Source organism: Polistes fuscatus, unplaced genomic scaffold (assembly GCF_010416935.1).
Source record: "Polistes fuscatus isolate 324 unplaced genomic scaffold, CU_Pfus_HIC Scaffold11, whole genome shotgun sequence".
Taxonomy (NCBI): Eukaryota; Metazoa; Arthropoda; class Insecta; order Hymenoptera; family Vespidae; genus Polistes; species Polistes fuscatus.
In genome coordinates this window covers 20,805-48,786 of record NW_025113009.1, presented here as the reverse complement: position 1 = coordinate 48,786, position 27,982 = coordinate 20,805, and the positions used below count along the sequence as shown (strand labels likewise).

The window sequence follows — 27,982 nt, the reverse complement described above, 5'->3', positions numbered from 1 at the left end:
ATATTTTAAAATGAAGCAATTGAGAACGAAAATAAAAAAGATCCCGAAGAGTGGGGATAAATCCAACGATGATCACCTGCTAACAAAAAGCAAACTAGATTAGTCATAAGGTACAGTCAAGTGATGCAATAGCCTGACGATATAAGTGTCCAAGTTCGGCAGATTTGCACTTTCAATTGAATCCTTTAGTTACTTTGTATCAAATCTATTACCGTTGCAATAAAAATTAATTTAAACGCGTGATTTTACATGTATATAAATAAATAAAAATAAAGAAATAGGAAAATAAGAAGCTAAGTTACTAAAAAAAAAATATCTATTAATTATTATAGAGAAATACTTTAAAACTGCAGATATAGAAAAGAAAAATTGCAAATTTAATAAAATACGATCAGTGAAAAATTTAAAGACAAAAAAGAAAAGAGAAATTACTGTAATATTTACCAACGTTATTAAGCTTTAAAATTTAATAATACAAAAAATTTTAATATTTGACTCTAACTAAACACATATGCATCTTTTGGACGATATGGCACACAGATTGATGTGCCAAGGAGATGGAATGGTCCATCATCTCCATACAAATTACAAATTAATGACGAGCAAATAATAATACATAGAAATATAAAATATGACTAAAGAGCTATGTTCGAAAAGTTCGAACTTATTTGAAACCTGTGAAAATAACAATAGTCCTATGTATTGCCCTCTTCAGCCACAATTAAGTGGGGGCCTCTTCGGCCTTAGCCTCTTCTTTCTTCATCCCTGAAAACTGCATTGGACATTTTCAACGTGCAAGAAGATAAGATATATCATACTTTTTTGCAAATTAACTTTATTTCGTTAGATTCTAATATGGAATTAGAAAAATTAATTTATATTTAATGTTATTATATTCAAGCTCGTATAACCATGGATGAACTTAGAGTTCATTGCATAATATTACACGAGCACAAATCAACGTCCAAGCAGATAATTTCCTCGATGACCTAATAACACGTCGCACTTTTAATATCAAATAACAAAATTCAATTGAAATTAAATAATGCAACAAATGTAATGCATTTTCTTGCAATATTTCATTTCATTCATTTGTTATATTGAACTATATCAAATATTTTCATTAAAGAGAAAATCGCTATTGTGCGAAGTGCTAATCTCATAATACTTAAAACTAAGTATCAAATTCATCAAAGGCTTTGCCAATTTGATTCGACTCTATCTCGTTCGAGATAGAATCGAAAAGAAATGAATCTTTCAAATGGTTGCAAATGCCTCTATAAATTATGATACATACTCAAGAGACAGAAGAGTCACAAAATAAATACAAAACAAGCAAATAGAATGAGATGATAAAATTTTTGTCAACAATTCTGTATAAACCAGGAGGCGAATTTCCACTCCGGAGTGAAAGTAAGCCTAGTGCCTTTCCTGGGTCCTACCTACTTAAAATTAAAGTTTTCACATTCGCTCAAAGAAGTATGCTACCTGTCTGCCAATTACCCGTATAAAAAGAGCAAATACCATAGTACCCACCCACCCTCCACGATTCTCTCACATACCACCAGGGTGCAAAAGCCTAAACTAGAGAGCATGCCCCGGGGCACCTCCGACACCCTAGTTCAACCACGTTTTCTAAACTTATGCTAAAGGGTATACGTACTGATTGCTGTAATCGTCTGCCAAGGCTAGTGATTATTGCATAAAAAACTACAGCAAAAATACAAGTATACACTAGTATATATGCATACTAGTAATATACGAGATATCAAAGTTTCCACAAATAAATGCGGTAACTCTACTATGCAAAACGATTGTTAAAAAAAAAAAAAGTTCGTATCGTACACGTGACTCTACAAGTTATTTTTATTCAATAACTTAAAAAAATATAAGCGCGGTATTACGTGTCGCGAAACGATGTACAATGCACACACCTAAACGCACACACAGGTGCAACGTACACCGTGCAATCACTAGCACAATGACAGCCGCCAATAGGGGAAAAACTTAAAACTAAACCTATACTAACTGTTTCTCACCCATACGAGTAGCACCTGGGCACACGTATAGATGAGAACGCAGAAAGTATAGGGGGGAGAAACGGGAGATTAGTACATTAGAAGCTGAAAATCCTGATCTAAAAAATATGATTAAAAACACATATATACATAACATATAAATACATTTTTATAAAAATTCATCTAAGCGGCTAAGGACTCTACAATTTATTTAATAAAAAATACTTTGAATATTTTTTAATATCTTTTAATATATTTAATATATTAAAAACCTCGGACGACTCCTTTCATTAAGTTGGCTGTTCTAATAAAGAACTGGGCTTTGAGCCACCACTTAACTGCTAGAATCTATCCGTCGCGAATGAGTTTGTTTTTGCTCATTTATTTGTAATATCGAAGTATCGATATATCAAATTAATCGCGATTAGATAAACTAAGTACGAAGCAATGCATGTAAGACATTTTATACATGCTTTTCTGGACGAAAACGAGTAATAATGCTCGGTTTCGCCACTACTAACCACGAACAAAACACGTAATAAAAAAGAAAGTGCATTAATTATTGCACTGTAATTAAATGAATTTAACCGGTGAGACAAGAAAACCTATCCTGAACTAAATACAAATATACAATACAATATACAATATAATACAATTTTCATGAGTAACTCCTAGAAAGGAATTACTCATGTGCTCGTCACTAATTTATTTAAATAATTACAACCAGTAACTCGTGCCGATTAGGACCTTTCATCCTCGACATGATTGAGCACCGGAGGGACTTTAAATTTTAACTCACGCATAAGAAGTTCTACGATGGCTCCAAAACACTCCTACTTCGCAGCAAGTATTGTAGAATGCGAATATCGAAGATCCATCGAAGAGACCATCGAAGATCCATCGAAGATCCATCGAAGATCCATCGAAGATCCATCGAAGAATCATTCCACATCTTTGATAAGGTAGAAAGTCCGTCGTCATATCTGTAAAATAAAATAGAACAAAACGATAAGTTATTTGCAATATAATCCAAAATCATATAAAATAAAATCGAATAAAATGTAAATAAAAATAGATACTTACAATGCATTCCAATGGGATGAAATTCAATTGCACCATGGCGATGCACCTCGCGTGAATCTAAAAACGCGGTATAAACGAAAATAAGAAACTATAGATGAGTTTCTTATCGCGAAACCGAAATTTTATTACGCGAACAACACTGATTCTAATTCGCGTTGATTTTAATTTTTACGCCCGATCACTGATTCTACACAACTAATTCAAAGACTGCTTTGCACACAGTCAATGCAAGTAGAAAAATCTTCATTGATGCACTGATTCTAATACGCGAACAGTCTGTGCGACTGTTTAAAGATAAAAATACAACTTTACTCGAACAAACTCTAATGCAATTACTGCATTGGTCGCAGTTAATTTAATATATAAATTTCAAAAATAGTTCGCGAACGCGACGGAATTGAAAAGAAAACGAACGAACGTGCTTCTAATCCGTGATTTTAATTATATTTAACGATACAACACTCCCGTATATTGCTTCGCGCACGATAGCAATGCACGAACACTTGCAACACTTCACAAACACAATTCACAAACACTTCCAACACTGATATATTCCCATGATGATCTGAAACAGAAATAAAAACAAAATTATAAATATCATTGTTGTAAGTAAAAAAATTATTATAATTATTGAGAAAGTGTTTAAAATAAAAATTGACTTACGTTTATTCTTCATTGATGAATGCACGATGGGTATCCTACCCTTAGGATGACGATGAGCACACGTTTAAACCGAATAAAAGAAACTTACGGAGTTTCTTAACCGAGCAAACGAAACTTTAACATGCGACGATCAACACTGACTTTACTTTCCGATTCTTTTGTATTTTATTTTTACGATGCAACACACGAGTACCTCATTGCCTACGCGCTCGATTGCAATGATGTTCTGAAACAGAAAAAGAAAAAGAACAATTAATATCATCGTCGTAATAAAAAACCATTAAAGTTATCATAGAAACGTTTAATAGGAAAATATACTTACTTTTAGTCTTCATTGATGACTGCAGGATGGGTATCCTACCCTTAGGATGACGATGAATAAAATAAAATTAAATAAAACTCTGAAAAGCTGAAACATACTAAAAAGATTATAGAACAATATATCCTGTGAATCATTCCTGAAGGCATTGCACACTTTTAAAGATATTTTATCATAAAGAATCAATATAAATTCAAGCAATATTAATTGCCTTTATCTCACTACTTGTATAAAATTACATATAAAGTATGTAATATCAGTAAAAATTGTTAATAAAAATCGATAACGTTATATATATATAATAGTTTAAACGTCACGTTAGTTAGATCTTAGCTCGTTGAAGGACTGATCAGGAATGAACACGTAACCGCGTCCTTCTTGTCGAACGTTCGGCTGTCTTCGTTTTGTTTTCGGCTGCCTTCGTTTCTTCTGTCTCACTTCGAGAAATTTCTGGAACATACGTACACATTCGTTATTGCCCGTAGATAGAATATTTTGTTTTTTTATTTTCTCTCTCTCTCTCTCTCTCTCTCACTTTCGTTCTCACTCTTTGTATACATTTCTGTATGGTTTAAAAAAAAGAATAACGCTCACCTCGATGAATATGAAGATAAAAAAGAGTAAACACAATTGTTAGACTGAGTATATGTATTCCTGCTGGACTCTCTCCTAATGCTCGGTATCTAAAAAAGGAAAAAAAAAGATTACATTAGTATAACATAAAGAAAATCAAATATATGAGTGTATGTGTACGAGCTACCTATACTTATGAATATATGCTTGTATGTGTGTGTATGTTACAGGAATCGAATTTAATACGAAATACGATCTTTGAATACATAATTATGAAAAATAATTAATTAGAGCATCATTAGAGATGGTAGTAAGTATCGATACCATGAAAAAAGCTGGAAATTAGAAGAAATATTGTTAAGTAACATTGGTGAGATTTGGCGGGATATCGAGATATATCGATGTTATATTCTCACAAATTTCTTACGAACTTTTTAATATTTCGTTTTGAAAACATTCACGTATGAAAATCTTATGTGTAACTATCGTTTGATATGTAATAGAAAGGTGTAAAATACTTTTCAATTACCTGAATTAAACGAGATGACGCATACGCTGGAACATATACAGCTGACAGAAAATGGCGTTTCCTCTACCTTTCCCCTGCGCCCCCTTCCGTTGCCACTGCGTTGCCACTGCTGCGCATCTGCTGCGCGCGGTAGTATGCGCGGTAGTCCACTTTAAAAAAAGTAGCGAAATCCGTTGACCAATGGCTACTTGAGATATTGCATTTTTCCATCTATTATAGAAAAATATCGAATAGTTAAAATAGGATGTAGGAACATAACAATTGTCGAAATATATATTTATTAATCCAAACAATCAAAATTAATCATTATAAGTCGATATCGATAGTGTTCGAGTCGATAGCAATGATGCCGTAAAACAAGATATATATATGACTGTGTAGAAAAATGCATACCAATGTACATGGAATTTTTATCTACGCAAATAGTTTTTATCCTCGACATTATCGTAATCTTTCGATTATATCATTTGGAACTTTATATCATTGCAACTTTTGATATAAACATTCCTTCAATTTTTATGTAATTGTTTAAACTTATATACATTTGTTTTAACGTCCCTGTGCAATGATGACTTTGGATAGTAAAATTTTTATCCAGAAAAATATCACATTAAAATTATTTTATATTCAAAGTATTTAATAAATTGTAATGTTTAAACCAGTACATATATGTTTAAACAATCAAAATATAAGAAGAGTGTATTAGAATATTAAAATAATTGTTAAATAATCGATAGGAATGTCTATTGTTGTCTAAAAGAACGGAATATATGATCTATGTACCCTCCCCTTCGAAATCCACCGTTGAAATGAGACGTTGTCCTCTACGAAAATACTTTTATTGAAAGTTGTTTATGTGACTTTCCTATCGTTGCGCATGTGTATAAAGTGAATAATCCATCTAATCGATAAATTTAAGATTATAACGTTATGATTTTCGCATTTTATCTATTTCATGTAATTATTTTAATGCTCCTGCGCAGTGATGACTCCGAAGATAAAATTTTGCTGTAACATAAAGAGAGTGCATTAGTGCATTATAATAATTGTTAATTAACCGATGCAAGCGTCTATTGTTGTTAAAAAGCTTAGAAATATGATGTATGCACTGTCCTCTTCAAAATCTGCCGTTGATCTGAGTCATTGTTCTCTGTTAAAGTTCTTTTGGTGAAAGTTGTTTACAAGACCTTCCGAACGTTGAGCATGTGTATAAAAAGAATAATAAATCTATTTAATTAAATTAAAGATTAAAACGTTATGATTTTCGTATTTTTATCTATTTTAAGTAATTATTTAATGCTTCTGCGCAATGATGACTTCGAGGATAAAATTCCGCTGTAACATGAAGAGAGTGCATTATAGTGCATTATAATAATTGTTAATTAATCGATGCAAGCGTCTATTGTTGTCTAAAAGATCGGAATATATAATCTATATACCGTCCCCTTCGAAATGCACCGTTGAAATGAGACGTTGTCCTCTATGAAATACTTTTATTAATTGTTGTTTATATGACTTTGCGAACGTTGCGCATGTGTATAAAGTGAATAATCCATCTAATCGATAAATTTAAGATTATAACGTTATGATTTTCGTATTTTTATCTATTTCATGTAATTATTTTAATGCTCCTGCGCAGTGATGACTTCGAGGATAAATTTAGCTGCAATATAAGAAAAGTGCATTAGTGCATTAAAATAATTGTTAATGTATACGTTATGTACACGTATATGGAAAGAAAAAAGAAAACATTTCTCTAAACAATTATATAACCGATATATTAAAACAATTAATAAACATTATACTAATGAAAAATGTGAATTATTAAATTTACCATTATAATAGAAGAAAGCTGGGTGTTTGCTCGTTTAAGTACTATAAAAAAATTGCCTGGATTCATTTTAAAATCTTGTAAAGTTTTCTTTTATGTATGTATTGATATACGAAACAATAAAAAAGCATAATCGATGCTGTGCTTCTCAAAATCTCCAAATACATGCAAATCTGAAAATCATAAGATTGTATTAGTAAAGTATCAAGCAAATTGAAAGAGTCTATATATGTATATGTATGATATTTGTATAAGATATCACTCTCTCTCTTTCCCCTTCTCATACTTTTTATATTAACATTCTTTATGTTATAAAAAAAAGAGATAAACTTACCACAACAAATATCAAGATAGAAAAGTAAAAGCAATTATTGTACTGACAATGAGTATATGCATTCATATTGTATTCTACCAAATGTTGGAAACCTAAAAAAAGTAAACAAATCAAATATAAGTATATTAACAAATAACGAAGATAATAAAAACAATATAGACTAAAAACTTTATCACATGGCAACGTTCTGATTTAAACATTCCTTCAATTTTTGTGTAATTGTTTAAACTAATATACATTATATGTATGTAGAACGAGCTATATATGTATATGTATGATATTTGTATAAAATGTCACTCTCTCTTTCTCTTTCCCCTTCTCATACTTTTTATATTACTATTCTTTATGTTATAAAAGAAAAGAGATAAACTTACCACGACTGATATCAATATAAAAAAGTAAACACAATTATTTTTTGGATAGAAAAGTAAACACAAATAGATTGACAATGAATATGTATTCATGCTGTATTCTACCAAATGTTTGGAAACCTAAAAAAAAGTATAAAATAACATAACAATGGTATAATATTAAGAATATTAAATATATAAGTGTTTATTATACGTGTAACACTTTCCTTGTTAAAATATTTTAAAAACAACGTGTAGAATAAGGACAATATACACTAGAAACTTTAAGAAACTGTACAGAAAAACACAATTGTATAGAAAAGAAACCACGTTGTAGATATTTCTTAAAACAATTGAAATAAAGCACTGTAACCATCCTTAAAGAATTAAAATAACAAGAATGTTTCCATATAAATACAGAATATGGGAATTTATACTTTCATAGTTGGCATGAGAGATGTCAATTGTTTTGTTTCAATATATTTTAATTCTTTAAGGATGGCTATATTGCTTTATGTCATTTGTTTTAAAGATTTCTATAACGTGGTTTCTTATCTATACGATTATGTTTCTCTGTGCAATGTGATATCAATTGTTTTAAGAAATATCTACAACGTGATTTCTTTTCTATACAATTGTGTTTTTCTGTCTAGAGTGACAAAGTTTTTAGTGTATATTGTCTTTATTCTATACATTATTCTTTAAATATTGACAAGGAAAGTGTTACACGTATAAACAACACTTATATATTTAATTTTCTTTATATTATACCAATGCTATGTTAATTAATACTTTTTTTTAGGTTTCCAAACATCTGGTAGAATACAGCATGAATACATACACTCATCGTCAGTCTAATTGTGATTACTTTTCTATCTACATAATAATTGTGTTTACTTTCTTATATTGATATCAGTTGTGGTAATTATATCTCTTTTCTTTTATAACATAAAGAAGATTAATATAAAAAGTATAAGACAGAAAAAAAGAGAGAGAGAGAGAGAGAGTGACATCTTATACAAATATGATACATATTATACATATATAGACTCGTTCAGTTTGCTTGATACTTTACTAATACAATATTCTGATTTTCAGGTTTGCAAGTATTTGAAGATTTGGAAAACATAAAGAGAGTGCATTAGTGCATTAAAATAATTGTTAATATAATAGATGCAAGTGTCAATTGTTGCTTAAAAACTAGGAGTATATGTTCTGTGATCCCTCCTCCTCGAAATTCGTCGTTAGATTGAGCCATTGTGCTCTATAAAATTTGTTTTTTTAAATTTTATTTATATGACTTTCCTAACGTTGCGCATGTGTGTAACGAGAATTTTAATTGAAATAAAGAGAAATTAAGATAAAACGCTCTGATTTTAGCATTTTTTCATTTTTATGTAAATGTCTAAACAAATGTACATTTTTTTTAATGTTCCTGTGCAATGCAATGAATGAATCGAATGCAATCTCTTTTATACATCGCAACTTTAATTTCTATAATTTTGTACAACTCCCTGGTATCTGTAAATACATAAAAGTTATTAAAAAACATTATAAAGTAATTAGTTTTTCTACTGTCGGTCTTCCTACTGTCGGTAACACTGATGGTAATTTACAATGAAGGTTTTCCTACTGTCGGTAACTCTGATGGTAATTATCATCAACTCTTCTCGGTCGATAACTCTGTGGTAACTTACCATTAACTCTTCTCGGTCGGTAACTCTGATGGTAATTTACTATCAGCATTTTTCGGTCGGTAATGCGACTTACCGACTTTATGATTATAAACCAAATTAAACCAAAATTATGATTATATTATAGCAGTCTTTTAATTTTTGTGCAATTGTTTAAACAAACGTCCTATAAAAATATTTTATTATAGGAGATTTTATATATAACATATTTAACGTATTATTCATAACGTATTTACTTTTTATATCAACGTTTATGTGTACTAATGATCAAATACGTTTGAACGTACGCAGAGATAAAGAAAAACATGCGAAGGTGAAGGTCAAAGTCAAACGAGGTAACGAGCATTGTCTATGTATACACATCGTCTATCATCGAGTACGCATAGAAAAACATTTCGCGACTGCCATATAAGGTAAATAGGAGGGGTGGGGTGACTCGAGCTACGTCATACCTCTTTCAGCTGTCGGACGCCGTCGAGACAAGTCTCAACTAGTTTCGCTCCACGTAAGAACTTAATTACTCCGTAATTAAAAAATATTTCATTATCAAATTTTGTAATCTAATCAAATTTCATTAACAGGTACATGTAATCATTATCGATGACGTGAATGCATTGAAATTAGGTAAGAAGATCTGTAATTAGAATTATATTATATTATCGATTATATGTATCGATAGTTTCACAAAAATTTCTATCATAACCTCTTATTCTTTTTATGGTTTCAAGAAGACGTTCACCATCGTTCCATGGAAATTATACTAATCAATGGTGGTATATACAACTGCATACATACGTGCAAGTGTATTTCTTTCTTTCTTTCTTTCTTTTCTTTAATTTTATAAATGCATCAATTTCCAAATGGATCGTTCGATGCATTAGAAAATTTTAACTTCTCGTATCGTTAATTAATTGTAAAGTAAATGAAATGATTTATCGAATTAATTATTTAATTACGCGTTGCAATTGTTGTTTAATGTTTTTAATTTAAATTCATTTTAGTTCTTTCGGTATTTAATTCACATAAATAATTCAAGACACAGTCGATTATATTTTATTGTTCAAACGATAATTTATAAATATTGTACTTTGTTTAGTTTTACATTAATGCTATATCTATTCTTTCCTATAAGTATTAAGGCAATTAGCATACTTCTGTAAAAATAACCCTATCGCGATGAAATTTATTCTTTATTCGCGATATTTGTTCGTTTATATTTTATCTTTTTTTTTTATATAGTTTACAAGTTTGTGGTTACAATTTTGAATAATTTTTTTTATTAATAATTAAAGCGTACAAAAAATAGTAGCACGATTCCAGAATTTTTGAAATACGTAGTTTAAATAATTGAATAATAAAACTATTATAATATATTTTTATTATTAACATAAATAAACAGAAGTACGCTACGACTTGCTTTAATTAAACTTTGATTTTCAGAGCTTTAGTTGCGATTGCGGGCAATGCAATCATAGAATCAGTGTTCGTTTTGAAAAATGTTGCATTTTTTGTATGCGATCGTATAGATTGCATACAAAACAGTAATTAAATCGTTATATTTAAAATCAATGCAAATAATCTTGTTGAGAAAACAATTTGCTCGGTACGCGATTAGAATCATTAACACACTTTCGGCCAATTCGGTAGAAGAGGATTTGCGTTTCGATTAAAATATTGTCATGGTCGAAAGTGTGAATTAACATCTTTATTTCTTCTGGAACATCTTTATCGACGCATCTGGCTTCGTCTAGATAAATCAACGGTTAGTATTATTTTCTAATCTCAATTATTACTTCTCACATATTCATTTTTTAAATCGTGATTGTTTTTATTCATGAAAAATCTTTTGAATGATATGAAACATAATTAATTTTATTTTCTATTTTTAAATATAGATTATAATAATCGATTCAACGATTCAACGATTAAACAATACATCGATTCTACAATACATCGATTCAACAATTCATCGATTCAACAATTTAACAATTCATCCAATTTAAATCAACTTCACATCTTTATTTCTTCTGGAACATCTTTATCGATGCATCTGGCTTCGTCTAGATAAATCAACGGTTATTATTATTTTCTAATCTCAATTATTACTTCTCACATATTCATTTTTTAAATCGTGATTATTTTTATTCATGAAAAATCTTTTGAATGATATGAAACATAATTAATTTTATTTTCTATTTTTAAATATAGATTATAATAATCGATTCAACGGTTTAACGATTAAACAATACATCGATTCTACAATACATCGATTCAACAATTCATCGATTCAACGATTCGACATTCAACATTCAACATTCAACGACACTCAACATTCAACATTCAACGATTCAACATCAACGATTCAACATTCATCGATTCTACAATACATCGATTCTACAATACATCGATTCAACAATTCATCGATTCTACAATACATCGATTCAACAATTCATCGATTCTACAATACATCGATTCAACAATTCATCGATTCAACAATTCAACAATTCATCGATTCAACAATTCATCCAATTTAAATCAACTTCACGACATCGTTCAACCAACAGCGAGGGGGACGAGTGTTTTTGAGCCATCGCAGAACTTCTACTGCCAATTGTTCAGTTTCATTTTTTATTTTATTTTTATGGTAACAATTGGTAACGAGTGAGCGAACAAATTTAAAGTTCCTCCAGTGACCCAATCATGCCGAGGATGAAAGTTCCAATATCGGCACGGGTTCCTGGTTGTATTCGTAGATGTATCTTGTCCAAAGCGAGCATAAGCGACCGTGAGTAGAACCTTTGGTTTTGCTCACGAGTGATTCCCAATATATATGTGATTTTTATATATGTGATTTATTTAGATTAGGCCAGGGTCTTCTTGTTTCATCGGTTTCAATTCACTTAATTAACACTGCAATTAATTATTGTACTTATTTTTTTCTCTTTACGTATTTAATCGTGTTAGTAATGGTGAAATCGAGCATTAATTTACTCGATTTCGTGCCAATAAAAAGCATGTAAAAATTGTTTTATATGCATTGCTTCGTAATTAGTTTTTCAATTGTGATTAGATTTTCAATAATGATCAGTTTTTTAAATCGTGATTAGTTTTTCAAATCGTAATTTACTTCAATATATCGATACTTGATATTGTTATCAATAAATGAGCAAGAAGACAAACAAAATTCGCGACCGGATAGATTCTGGCAATTAAGTGGTGGTTTAAAACCCAGTTCTTTAATTAGAACAGCCATTTAGTGAAAGAGTCGTCCGAGGTTTTTAAGAAATATCCATCTTTTGTCACCGTTAGAATCACTCTACACTGCACTACCTCGAAACAGTATTATATAATATAAAACGTTTCTTATGGGGTATTTTTTTTTTTTTCATTCACTTGCTTAAGTCATTATTCACCAAATGACTTGTAGAGTCCTTAATCCGTTTAGATGAATTTTTATAAAAATGTTTTTTCATGTATGTTAATTATGTTTTATTAGATCAGGATTTTCAGCCTAATATACTAATTCCCCTTTTCTCCCCCCTATGCTCTCTTCGTTCTCATCGATGCGTGTTGCCCAGGTGTTACACGTATGGGTGAGAAAAAGTTTGCATGGGTTTTAGTTTTTAAGTTTTCCTCCTTTGGCGGCTGTCATTGCGTTAGTGATTGCACGATGTACTTACACCAGTGTGTGCGTATCAGGTAGTGTGTATCGTACATCGTTTCGCGAAAGTTTTTTATTAATGCATCATTCAATATTTAAATAAATACTTGTACAGTCACGCGTGATATGTACTTGTATTTTTATACTTGTATTAAATTTTTCTCATTTTTTTTTCCGAATCGTTTCGAGTAGTAGAGTTTTCACATTTATTTGTGGAAATTTAACAATACTTGTATCATATTAGTATGCAGATATATACTAGTATGTACCAGTATTTTTGCATTAGTTATTATTGCAATAATCACTAGCCTTGGCAGACGATTACAGCATGGGGTACGTAACCTTTTAGAATATAAGTTTAGAAAACGTGGTTGAACTAGGGTGTCGGAGGTGCCCCGGGGCATGCTCTCTAGTTTAGGTTTTTTGCACCCTGGTGGTATGCGAATACAGATCCAGCGTGGAATGATTGTGTTGGTGTGTCTGTTTGCACTTTTAAATATAGGTGGAGGGATAGGCAGGTAGCATACTTTTCTGTGTGTATGTGAAAACATTAATTTTAAGTAGGTAAGAACCGGGTACGGCAATAGGTTTGCTTCTATTCGGACGCAACCCTGACGCAATCATGCCTCCGGGGTTTTTGGCTAAGTGTCAGCAAATTTTTACACTTTCCATTATTCCTTATGTCTCCATTTTTTTGCTGATACTATGCATTTTAAGTTAAGATAATTGTATCAAGCAGTTCAAAAATACTTTGCAACCAATGAGAACATTAGATAAATCACCCTCATATCTTTTGAACTTGGCAAAGGATTTTGAATTAGTTTTGATACTTAGTTTTTTAAGTATATTAACACTTGCACCTCGCGATCTTTAGTAATATAATTCTTAATGTTAGAAATAACATACACTTATTCGAATAAATTGAGATTATTACAATTGTTGTAATTTTTTCTTTTTATCGAAACATTGTCACCTTTAATGTGCAACGTGTTAATCCTAGTTTTTAATAGGTTCATCATTCAGAAAAATATATCTGCTGGAGCATTCGATTAAATGTGCTTGTGTAGTTGCGTACGATCATTGAATTCTTTCGAGTTTATTGATCGTCCACAAGCTAGTATAATTACTTTACGGAATTAATTCAATATTTTTTCAATCTATTACACATTTATTTTTTTTAATTTTATTTTACAAATAAGTAAGTAAATAAAACTTGTGTTAGAAAAAATCGAGACGCACTCAGGTAGGAACGCAGTTGAGTTTGCGTGTTGGGATTCGTCAGTGGCGTTTGGGATGATGCATTTATGAACTTTGTCATATTTCAGTGGTTATATTATTTAGGATAAATCGATACTGTACGTTGCAAGCTCTTACCTCTCGTTAGGTTTAAGTGAAAATAAAAACAAAAACAAAAACGAAAAAAAATACCAGCGTAAAAACCTGCGGAAATAAAATTACTAATAACTGTGTTGATTCCTTCCCAATTTTCTTTCAGCTTAGATCACAAATGCGTCTCGTATAATAAAATGCGTTTTATTAAACACGAGGGTTTGAGTCTTGTCGCGTATGGTGAGAACAGGTCGGGATTAGGTCGGTTTAGCTCAGGGACGATTTCATTCTTTTAATATAATCCACTGAAATGTGCCAATTTTTATGATGTATCGTTTCAAACGGTAGGGCGTTTTTTGACACGTAATTCTTTTCTTGCGTCGCACGTAGGGAATGCTCCATTGCAGTGGTCAGGGCACGAAGCAAAGAAGAGGCTAAATGCCGAAGAGGCCCCCACAAATTGTGGTATCAAGTGGGCAACTATTCGACTACGAGTTATTTTTCAAAGGATATCTTTGATATTCTTTGATCATGGTTCGTGGTCATATCAAAATCCCTTTGTCTACCCCTTTATCACGTTGTCACTTATGCTCGTAGTAGTATTAGTTATAAGTTGTTCCTGAATGGAGATGATGGACCATTCCATCTCCCAACGATGTCCCACACTCGCGTTCGTGAAAAATTAAAAGTCTTTTAAATACTAGAATCTAGATTTTGCTATTTTTATTTAATTAATAGAGTCATTGCATTTTTTTCTATTTAATTAAAAGTCGAGTCATTGCAGTTTTTAATTAAAAGTCGAGTCATTGCAATTTTCTTATTAAATTAGATTAAAAGTCGAGTCATTGCAATTTTTTTATTACATTAGATTAAAACTAGAGTCCCATTGCATTTTTCTTATTAAAATAAATTAATAGTCGAGTCATTGCATTTTTGAAGTATATAAATTAGAGTCTGGTCTTAGATATTTTTTATGAAATTAGAGTCACGTTCGTTTAAATTGTGTGGACGTCCATGGATTGCTGCAGCATGCACAAATAGTGCATTTGGATACAACGATGGAAGAAGAGGACATTCTTGCATTCATGAATGCAGATAAGGACACAAAATAAAGGTTTCACCATTCAGAATGATTCAAATTGAATTAATAAACACATTAATCAAAGTATATAATAATTAAATATTTTAAATATTTCAATATTTCAATTCATTTCTCAATTTAATATATTTCAATTTCTTTCCAAAATATAATAATTTATTGAATATATATAATGTAATGTATTTTTTATTGCATCCCAATGGTTTCCAGACTCTTATTTTCACTTTGCTTTACATAATCTTTTATCCTATTAATACATTTCTTTTTTATGGAATATATGATCGTTGATTTTTTTTTTTTTAATAGTAACAAATTAATAAAAAGAAAATTTGAATCATTCTTATCGAATGCACTGAAGAGTGCATATGAAAATCGCAGTAAGTACATGCCTGCACTAAAAAGTGCATATGAAAATCGCAGTAAGTACATACCTGCACTGAAAAGTGCATATGAAAATCGCAGTAAGTACAAACATACCTGCTTAACGCAGATGGAAATTCCTGCTAAATGCAGATGAACATACAGTAAGAATATACATTTCTCATTCAGAATGATCAAAAATGAATGAATGAATGCACTGATAAAAGTATCTAATAAATAAATATTTTTAATATTTCAATCTGCGTATTATTTTTTTTAAACACAGAAATTTATCTAACAATAATTAGTAAATTTCATTTCACACATACACACTCTATACATACAATAAATGATTTATATTTAAATAGTGCAAATTTATGAGAAGGTATTTTGAATCATTCCGATTAGAAACGTATATGCTTGCTAAATAAATGAAATAAAACAAATGGCAGTCAGCACTCATAAGTGGATATTAATATGTCCGGAATATACATTTTCATTTCAAAATTATTTATAAATAAATATCAAATGAAAGAGTTAATAAGTACATAAGAGAGAGTGGGAGAAACTATTTTTACTATGCACAAATATTTGAAGAAAGATTTTACAAGAGATGTATGGAGGAGAAATAACGAGTAGTATGAAAACACAATTTTAATATATTTTTTTATTTATTATATATAAAAGTAGAGTAATTATTTTTTTGGAATAAAAATGTATAGTTTTGGTACATAAATGAAACAATTTAAAAGGCTTGCCTGCACTTTAAAAGTGCATACGAAAATCGCATTAAATACAAACACACCTGCTAAATGCAGATAAATATAATTGCTAAATGCAATCGAACATACCAAAAATCGCAGTAAGTACAAACACACCTGCTAAATGCAGATAAATATAATTGCTAAATGCAATCGAACATACCTGCTAAATGCAGATGAATATAAATATGCTGGCTGCCAGCACTCATAAGTGCATATTAATATGTCCGGAATATATATTTTCATTCCAAAATTATTTATAAATAAATATCAAGTGAAAAAGTTAATAGTTCATAAGAGAGAGTGGGAGAAACTATTTTTACTATACACAAATATTTAAAGAAAGATTTTACAAGAGATATATGGAGGAGAAATAAAGAGTAATATGAAAACAATTTTTTTAATATATATCTTTTTATTTATTATATAAAAGTAGAATAATAATTTTTTTGGAATAAAAATGTATAGTTTTGGTACATAAATGAAACAATTTAAAAGGCTTGCCTGCACTTAAAAGTGCATACGAAAATCGCAGTAAGTACAAACATATCTGCTAAACGCAGATGAACAAAACTGCTAAATGCAGTCGAACGTACCTGCTAAATGCAGATGAAAATATGGTAAGAATATACATTTCTGATTCAGAATGATCAAAAATGAATGAATGAGTGCACCGATGAAAGTATTTAATAAATAAATATTTGTAATATTTCAATCTTCGTATTATTTTTTTTAAACACAGAAATTTATCTAATAATAATTAGAAAATTTCATTTTGTATATAATCTATATATAATAATTAAATAGTGCAAATTAAAATGAAAAGCTATTTCGAATGATTCTGATTAGAAACGTATAAGTCTTGCTAAGCGAATGAAAATACACGAAAGTACAGCCAGCACATGCGAGTGCATATAAATTATGTCAAGGTTGTGCATTTTGATTCTAAAATTATTAACAAATAAATATCAACTTTGCATAAGAAATATTTAAAGAAAGTATTTTTAATAAATATATATATATAAATAAAAGTTTTTTGAGAAAAGAAACCAAAGAGAGGAAACCAAAGAGAGGAAACCAAAGAGAGATGATATAAAAATCATTGAAATTTTTTTTACACAGAGATTTATAATAGAAGAAATTATATGATATGAATAAAAATGCATAAATCTTGATATACAAATAAACCGAATTAAAAGGCTGCCCCACACTCTCTCGAGAGAGTGTAAATTATATAAATAAGTTAAGAACAGGGACCCCAGGTTTGCATACGGGATTGTAAATGCACCTGGGGATTTTTAAATATTGCGAAATATTCACAATAAATTAAGTTTTCAATAATGCGTCTTGAATAATTTCCTATGCGTATTGGTAATCGTATTAATCGATTAACAATTTTGTATAAAATTAAAACATTTTTCTATTTATGTATTTATATATTTAAAAAGCATGCATCAGAAACATGCATTTTTTCATATTCACTGGTGTAAATATAGAAAGGCACATTTTCTAATGCATCGAGTATTCAGTATTTTGTAATGTCCACTTTTTGGTCAATTATTTCTTTTTTTTTTTAAATTAGATTATTTATTAAATAATCCTTTTAAAAAGTTTTGATCGTGGATCAGACATTGAATTTTATTTTTCCACACATGCTCTTTTTAATTAGTTTTTTGTTTTAGAATGTACTGTTTTTTTTAAGCCGTAAGGTTTAATATTGAAAAATACCACTTTATCAAAAACGGATATTTACGAAAATTTCTACGATAGTATCTCAAGGTTTGTAATGCCATCATTTACGATATGAAAATATAAATATAATAAAAATTATATATAAGTTATATATGTCGTTATATATAAAATTAATTTTTGTTTTAGGGTCATCGATATTGCCAAGATTCTATTCAACTGTCTGCAGTTTGCGTTCTAATAGTTGTTAAAATGTATAAAAAAAATTAAACCTTAAAACACACCAAGTTTTGCGTAATCACAAATCTATTAGGCATAACATTTTAGAGAATGCACTGCGGAACAGTGTACATTTTAGTAATGTATTTAAAATTCTTGCGTTAAGATTTCCTATACTTGAAGTAAAAAGATATACGTGACCCTTATATTAAATAAAATTAAACTCTTTTTCCTACATACGCAATACTTTATCGAGTTAAAAATCGATCCGTAAAGATTCACAAAATTTAAGAGAACAGTTCGGTCGTTTCTCGTTAATATAACTTTAACCTAAGGTAGGACCAGCAATAAATGTCGTTTCTTTGGATAGTTCGCATCAATACTTTTAATACTGAAAACCAGCGGATGTAAGTGAATTTTATATTAAATAAAAGTTCACTCTTTTCTCTACGAATAGAATACTTTATCGACTTATAAATTTTGCTCGCAAAGTGCATATAATGTCAGTGAATGCAGTGCTGTATAGTTTACATCTAAGCCATTTCTATGAAAACTTCACAATAAATATACCCTTATAGACCGCTGAAACAAAAACGTATTGAAAATATAGTTTCTTTGAAACGAACTGATTTTTCTTGCCAGAAACTTTAATTTCTTATAAACCTTGCTTTTTAGAAACATCAGCTTATAGACCGGTATCACTAAAATCATTAAGATTAATAAACTCACTGTAACATTCACTTTTTTTGTCATAAAATTAATATTCAGAAAAACCTACATCACTAAAAGATTATTTAATAGACCGCTAGGGAAAAATAGAATTAGATTTGTACACTCTTTTCTACGCATACACATCTCTTTCAGACTTATTATTTTAGACAACTATTGTTTCGCAGAAATATGAGGTTATAGACTGCTCGCACTGAAACCTTATGGATTTAAATGCACTTTGATGCACATTCATTTTTCTTGTATTACACTTGATTTTGAAAAAAACTTGCATCGCAGAAAGATTATGTAATAGACCGCCAGCATAAAATACACTTAGATTTGTAAGCTCTTAGCAATGCATTCACCTTTCTTTTAAGAATCTTTTATTTTTACATTTCTTGCTTTGCAGAAACATAAGCTTATAGACTTGTGGCACGAAAACCTCTTAGATTATTATGCACTTTGCTGCGCATACACTTTTCTTGTAATATAATTGATTTTCAAAGAAACATGCATTGCTGAAAGATGATCCAATAGACTGCTTGCATAAATTTTCTTGCAATACACTTTTTTTAAAAGAAACTTGCAACGCTAAAAGATGATGTGATAGACCTATACCATAGGATACACTTAAATTTTTACATTTTTTTCTAGACATTCACTTTTCTTTCGAGACTCTTTTATTTTCACATATCTTTACAGAAGAAACATAATATTATATACTGAAAGTACATAAACATTCTAGATATCCTAATTTTATTCGTGTAACCTCGTCGTGTATATACACGTGGACCGTGAATTTTTCAGGGAACATATGTTTGTTTTAGTGTATACAATGCGTTGCTAAGCAACAGTATACGTCATGGTAAGCTAGGGCCATCTAGAGGTAGTCTACGAAAGAAATATAAACTTGGTTGGTAACAAAAATATTACTTACCGACTGTAGATTTTAGGATGGTAACTTGTCGACCACTAAGTTTTGATGGTAACCTAGCAAGAAGGCTTGTCTACTGTCGGTAAGTCTGATGGTAGGTTACCATCAAATCTTTTCGGTCGGGAAGTTACCTACAGAATACCGAATGTCGGTAAGTACTGATTGTTTATTACCATAGTATCTTTTTGTCGGTAATAGGTAATTATTTTTCTTTATGTTTTAATCAGATTTGTTAGATCGGAAAGTTTCCGAACTTTTGAAGCATTTAAAGAGCTTTTATATGATTATTTTTAAAAATTTAAATGTTCTTTAGCTTGCGAGTTATTAAAAATTTTGTGTACAGCTTTCTTCCTTGTTTTTAAACATCCTATATGCTTTTAATAATTGTTTAGCATCTTGTTTTAGGGAATTTAACGAGCTTTAAAATGGCTATTGTAAAGCAATTTGAATTTTGTTAGTCTTCGAGTGATTAAAGTTTTTGTGTAGAAATTCCATCTTTTTGTTTAGACACCATATACATTGTAAATAATTAGGTTTAGCATCAGGTTGTTTTCTGTGCATTCACCCGTATCATTTTATTCTCAATTATTTAGACAACCATTGCTCTTCAGAAACATAAGCCTATAGACTGCTTGCACTGTAACCTTATAGATTTAAATGCACTTTGATGAACAATTACTTTTCTTGTATTAAACTTAAATTTTGCAAAAAACTTGCATCACAAAAAGATGATCTAATAAACCGCTATCATAAAATACACTGAGATTTGTACTCTTTTTTCTATGCATTCAATTCTTTTTTTAAAAGCTTTAGTTAAGACAACTATTGTTTCGCAAAAATATAAGGTTACAGTGTAGCGGAAGGAACAAGGAACTTAAATTCTATTATTTCAAACACTGATCGCCACTACTATTTTTATGTAACATTTATTTTATTCATAAACTATTAGAAAACAAGAATGGATAAAAAAAATGCGTTGTTGATCGAGCACGTGTAACTACTTAATTCATTTCTTTATTTATAATAACGGAAGAAGAAAGCCATTGTAACTATGGAAACATTAACGTTCCCATAGAGACGTTGTAAGCCGTGATGGAGTGTTAGCGCTAAAGTAGCTTGGTCAGAGAATCAGCGTTGAGGACGGCAGTGCCAGTCGTCCCATGGGATAAAGTTCGAAACTGCTTATCGACAGCAAGCCGCTACAATGGACTGCTATCACTTACATCTATTAGATTAAAATGCACTGTGATGCACATTCTGTTTTCTTGTAATATACTAGATTTTCAAAAAAAGCTTTTATCGCAAAATGATGATCCAATAGACTGCTAGTATAAAATATTCTCAGATTTGTAAGCTCTTTGCTATGCATTCACCTTTTTTGTCAGAATCATTTATTTATAAATTTCTTGCTTTGCATAATCATAAGTTTATAGACTTCTGGCAATATATTATATATATTTTCTTGTAATATACTTGATTTTCAAAGAAACATGCATTGCTGAAAGATTATCCAATAGACTGCTTGCATAAATTTTCTTGTAATACACTTTTTTTAAAAGAAACTATCAACGCTAAAAGATGGTCCGATAGACCGATACCATAGGATAAACATAAATTTTAAAATTTTTTTCTACACATTCACTTTTCTTTTGAGACTCTTTTATTTTCACATATCTTTCCAGAAGAAACATAATATTGTATACTGAAAGTACATAAACATTCTAGATAACTTAATTTTAAACGTGTAACTTCGACGTGTATATACACGTGGTCCATGCATTTTTCAGGGAACTTACGTGTGTTTTGGTTAATGCAATGCGTTGCTAAGCAACAGTATACGTCATTGTAAGCTAGGGCCATCTAGAGGTAGTCTACGAAAGAAATATAAACTTGGTTGGTAACAAAAATATTACTTACCGACTGTAGATTTTAGGATGGTAACTTGCCAACCGCTAAGATTTGATGGTAACCTAGCAAGAAGGCTTGTCTACTGTCGGTAAGTCTGATAGTAGGTTACCATCAAATCTTTTCGGTCGGGAAGTTACCTACAGAATACCAAATGTCGGTAAGTCCAGATTGTTTATTACCATAGTATCTTTTTGTCGGAAATAGGCTTTTACAAATAATTAATATAACAACTAACATATTGGGTGTATCCTGAAAGTATATTCCGAACTTAAAATAATTTATAGGAACTTCCAATGAATTATTTCTTGATGTCGGTTTTTCTGAAAGTAAGTTTAAAACAAATTTTATAGGTCAGTAAGTTGCCATCATACATCAATAGTAAGGAAATTATTTTTCTTTATGTTTTAATCAGATTTGTTAGATCGGAAAGTTTCAGAACTTTTGAAGCATTTAAAGAGCTTTTACATGATTATTTTTAAGAATTTAAATATTCTTTAGCTTGCGAGTTATTAAAAATTTTGTGTACAGCTTTCTTCCTTGTTTTAAAACAACCTATGTACTTTAAATAATTATCTTTAACATCTTGTTTTAGGGCATTTAAAGAGCTTTAAAATGTCTATAATAAAGCAATTTGAATTTTGTTAGTCTTCGAGTGATTAAAGTTTTTGTGTACAGATTCCATCTTTTTTTTTGACAACCTATATATTGTAAATAATTAGGTTTAGCATCAGGTTGTTTTCTGTTCATTCACCCGTATCATTTTATTCTCAATTATTTAGACAACTATTGCTGTGCAGAAACATAAGCATATAGACTGCTTGCACTATAACCTTATAGATTTTAATGCACTTTGATACACATTCACTTTTGTTGAAATATACTTGATTTTCAAAAAAACTTGCAACGCAAAAAGATGATCTAATAAACCGATATCATAAAATACACTGAGATTTGTACTCTTTTTTCTAAGCATTCAACTCTCTTTTTAAACGCTTTAGTTAAGACAACTATTGTTTCGCAAAAATATAAGGTTACAGTGTAGCGGAAGGAACAAGGAACTTAAATTCTATTATTTCAAACACTGATCGCCACTACTATTTTTATGTAACATTTATTTTATTCATAAACTATTAGAAAACAAGAATGGATAAAAAAAATGCGTTGTTGATCGAGCACGTGTAACTACTTAATTCATTTCTTTATTTATAATAACGGAAGAAGAAAGCCATTGTAACTATGGAAACATTAACGTTCCCATAGAGACGTTGTAAGCCGTGATGGAGTGTTAGCGCTAAAGTAGCTTGGTCAGAGAATCAGCGTTGAGGACGGCAGTGCCAGTCGTCCCATGGGATAAAGTTCGAAACTGCTTATCGACAGCAAGCCGCTACAATGGACTGCTATCACTTACATCTATTAGATTAAAATGCACTGTGATGCACATTCTGTTTTCTTGTAATATACTAGATTTTCAAAAAAAGCTTTTATCGCAAAATGATGATCCAATAGACTGCTAGTATAAAATATTCTCAGATTTGTAAGCTCTTTGCTATGCATTCACCTTTTTTGTCAGAATCATTTATTTATAAATTTCTTGCTTTGCATAATCATAAGTTTATAGACTTCTGGCAATATATTATATATATTTTCTTGTAATATACTTGATTTTCAAAGAAACATGCATTGCTGAAAGATTATCCAATAGACTGCTTGCATAAATTTTCTTGTAATACACTTTTTTTAAAAGAAACTATCAACGCTAAAAGATGGTCCGATAGACCGATACCATAGGATAAACATAAATTTTTAAATTTTTTTCTACACATTCACTTTTCTTTTGAGACTCTTTTATTTTCACATATCTTTCCAGAAGAAACATAATATTGTATACTGAAAGTACATAAACATTCTAGATAACTTAATTTTAAACGTGTAACTTCGACGTGTATATACACGTGGTCCATGCATTTTTCAGGGAACTTACGTGTGTTTTGGTTAATGCAATGCGTTGCTAAGCAACAGTATACGTCATTGTAAGCTAGGGCCATCTAGAGGTAGTCTACGAAAGAAATATAAACTTGGTTGGTAACAAAAATATTACTTACCGACTGTAGATTTTAGGATGGTAACTTGCCAACCGCTAAGATTTGATGGTAACCTAGCAAGAAGGCTTGTCTACTGTCGGTAAGTCTGATGGTAGGTTACCATCAAATCTTTTCGGTCGGGAAGTTACCTACAGAATACCAAATGTCGGTAAGTCCAGATTGTTTATTACCATAGTATCTTTTTGTCGGTAATAGGCTTTTACAAATAATTAATATAACAACTAACATATTGGGTGTATCCTGAAAGTATATTCCGAACTTAAAATAATTTATAGGAACTTCCAATGAATTATTTCTTGATGTCGGTTTTTCTGAAAGTAAGTTTAAAACAAATTTTATAGGTCGGTAAGTTGCCATCATACATCAATAGTAAGGAAATTATTTTTCTTTATGTTTTAATCAGATTTGTTAGATCGGAAAGTTTCAGAACTTTTGAAGCATTTAAAGAGCTTTTACATGATTATTTTTAAGAATTTAAATATTCTTTAGCTTGCGAGTTATTAACAATTTTGTGTACAGCTTTCTTCCTTGTTTTAAAACAACCTATGTACTTTAAATAATTATGTTTAACATCTTGTTTTAGGGCATTTAAAGAGCTTTAAAATGGCTATAATAAAGCAATTTGAATTTTGTTAGTCTTCGAGTGATTAAAGTTTTTGTGTACAGATTCCATCTTTTTTTTTTGACAACCTATATATTGTAAATAATTAGGTTTAGCATCAGGTTGTTTTCTATGCATTCACCCGTAACATTTTATACTCAATTATTTAGACAACTATTGTTCCGCAGAAACATAAGCCTATAGACTGCTCGCACTGTAACCTTATAGATTTAAATGCACTTTGATGCACGTTCATTTTTCTTGTATTATACTTGATTTTCAAAGAAACATGCATCGCAGAAAGATTATCTAATAGACCGCGAGCATAAAATACACTCAGATTTGTAAGCTCTTAGCAATGCATTCACCTTTCTTTTAAGAATCTTTTATTTTTACATTTCTTGCTTTGCAGAAAGATGAGGTTATAGACTTCTGGCACTAAAAGCTTTCAGATTATTATGCACTTTGCTGCGCATACACTTTTCTTGTAATAAAGTTGATTTTCAAAGAAACATGCATCGCAGAAAGATTGTCTAATAGACCGCGAGCATAAAATACACTCAGATTTGTAAGCTCTTAGCAATGCATTAACCTTTCTTTTGAGAATTATTTATTTTTACATTTCTTGCTTTGCAAAAACATAAGCTTGTAGATTTGTGGCACTAAAAGCTCTCAGATTATTATGCACTTTGCTGCGCATACACTTTTCTTGTAATAAAGTTGATTTTCAAAGAAACATGCATCGCAGAAAGATTGTCTAATAGACCGCGAGCATAGAATACACTCAGATTTGTAAGCTCTTAGCAATGCATTAACCTTTCTTTTGAGAATCATTATTTTACATTTCTTGCTTTGCAAAAACATAAGCTTGTAGATTTGTGGCACTAAAAGCTCTCAGATTATTATGCACTTTGCTGCGCATACACTTTTCTTGTAATAAAGTTGATTTTCAAAGAAACATGCATCGCAGAAAGATTGTCTAATAGACCGCGAGCATAGAATACACTCAGATTTGTAAGCTCTTAGCAATGCATTAACCTTTCTTTTGAGAATTATTTATTTTTACATTTCTTGCTTTGCAAAAACATAAGCTTGTAGATTTGTGGCACTAAAAGCTCTCAGATTATTATGCACTTTGCTGCGCATACACTTTTCTTGTAATAAAGTTGATTTTCAAAGAAACATGCATCGCAGAAAGATTGTCTAATAGACCGCGAGCATAAAATACACTCAGATTTGTAAGCTCTTAGCAATGCATTAACCTTTCTTTTGAGAATTATTTATTTTTACATTTCTTGCTTTGCAAAAACATAAGCTTGTAGATTTGTGGCACTAAAAGCTCTCAGATTATTATGCACTTTGCTGCGCATACACTTTTCTTGTAATAAATTTGATTTTCAAAGAAACATGCATCGCAGAAAGATTGTCTAATAGACCGCGAGCATAGAATACACTCAGATTTGTAAGCTCTTAGCAATGCATTAACCTTTCTTTTGAGAATCATTTATTTTTACATTTCTTGCTTTGCAAAAACATAAGCTGTAGATTTGTGGCACTAAAAGCTCTCAGATTATTATGCACTTTGCTGCGCATACACTTTTCTTGTAATAAAGTTGATTTTCAAAGAAACATGCATCGCAGAAAGATTGTCTAATAGACCGCGAGCATAGAATACACTCAGATTTGTAAGCTCCTAGCAATGCATAACCTTTCTTTTGAGAATCATTTATTTTTACATTTCTTGCTTTGCAAAAACATAAGCTGTAGATTTGTGGCACTAAAAGCTCTCAGATTATTATGCACTTTGCTGCGCATACACTTTTCTTGTAATAAATTGATTTTCAAAGAAACATGCATCGCAGAAAGATTGTCTAATAGACCGCGAGCATAAAATACACTCAGATTTGTAAGCTCTTAGCAATGCATTCACCTTCCTTTTAAGAATCTTTTATTTTTACATTTCTTGCTTTGCAGAAATAGAGGTTATAGACATCTGGCACTAAAGCTCTCAGATTATTATGCACTTTGCTGCGCATACACTTTTCTTGTAATAAAGTTGATTTTCAAAGAAACATGCATCGCAGAAAGATTGTCTAATAGACCGCGAGCATAAATACACTCAGATTTGTAAGCTCTTAGCAATGCATTAACCTTTCTTTGAGAATCATTATTTTTACATTTCTTGCTTTGCAAAAACATAAGCTTGTAGATTTGTGGCACTAAAAGCTCTCAGATTATTATGCACTTTGCTGCGCATACACTTTTCTTGTAATAAAGTTGATTTTCAAAGAAACATGCATCGCAGAAAGATTATCTAAAGACCGCGAGCATAAAATACACTCAGATTTGTAAGCGCTTAGCAATGCATTCACCTTTCTTTGAAGAATCTTTTATTTTTACATTCTTGCTTTGCAAAAACCATAAAGCTTATAGACTTGTGGCACTAAAACCTCTCAGATTATTTTGCACTTTGCTGCGCATACACTTTTCTTGTAATAAAGTTGATTTTCAAAGAAACATGCATCGCAGAAAGATTGTCTAATAGACCGCGAGCATAGAATACACTCAGATTTGTAAGCTCTTAGCAATGCATTAACCTTTCTTTTGAGAATCATTTATTTTTACATTTCTTGCTTTGCAAAAACATAAGCTTGTAGATTTGTGGCACTAAAAGCTCTCAGATTTATTATGCACTTTGCTGCGCATACACTTTTCTTGTAATAAAGTTGATTTCAAAGAAACATGCATCGCTGAAGATTATCCAATAGACTGCTTGCATAATTTTCTTGTAATACACTTTTTTAAAAGAAACTATCACGCTAAAAGATGGTCCGATAGACTCGATACCATAGGATAAACATAAATTTTTAATTTTTTCTACACATTCACTCTCTTTTGAGACTTTATTTTCACATATCATTCCAGGCGAAACCATAATATTATATACTGAAGTACATAAACATTCTAGATAACCTATTTTATTCGGTAACTTCGTCGTGCATATACACGTGGACCATGCATTTTTCAGGGAACTTACGTGTGTTTTGGTTTAATGCAATGCGTTGCTAAGCAACCGGTATACGTCATCTTAAGCTAGGGCCCTCCAGAGATTGTTTACGAAAAAAATATAAACTGCGATGGTAACTAAAGATAATTATTTACCGACGGTAGATTTTTGAGTTAGATTTTTTTTTAACACTCTGTGTATTCAAAA

The 27,982-nt window shown here is 30.5% G+C and overlaps 2 long non-coding RNA genes across 2 annotated transcripts; both read left to right on the top strand.

Moving 5' to 3' along the window:
* Positions 1-9,800: 9,800 nt before the first annotated feature.
* Positions 9,801-10,297, top strand: LOC122526364. The gene is made up of 3 exons (XR_006306040.1): positions 9,801-9,899; positions 9,976-10,018; positions 10,123-10,297. It is a non-coding gene; the product is annotated as an uncharacterized LOC122526364 (long non-coding RNA).
* A 7,995-nt stretch (positions 10,298-18,292) lies between these two features.
* On the top strand, positions 18,293-18,580 carry LOC122526355. Its single transcript, XR_006306039.1, has 2 exons — positions 18,293-18,383; positions 18,483-18,580. It is a non-coding gene; the product is annotated as an uncharacterized LOC122526355 (long non-coding RNA).
* Positions 18,581-27,982: the final 9,402 nt, after the last annotated feature.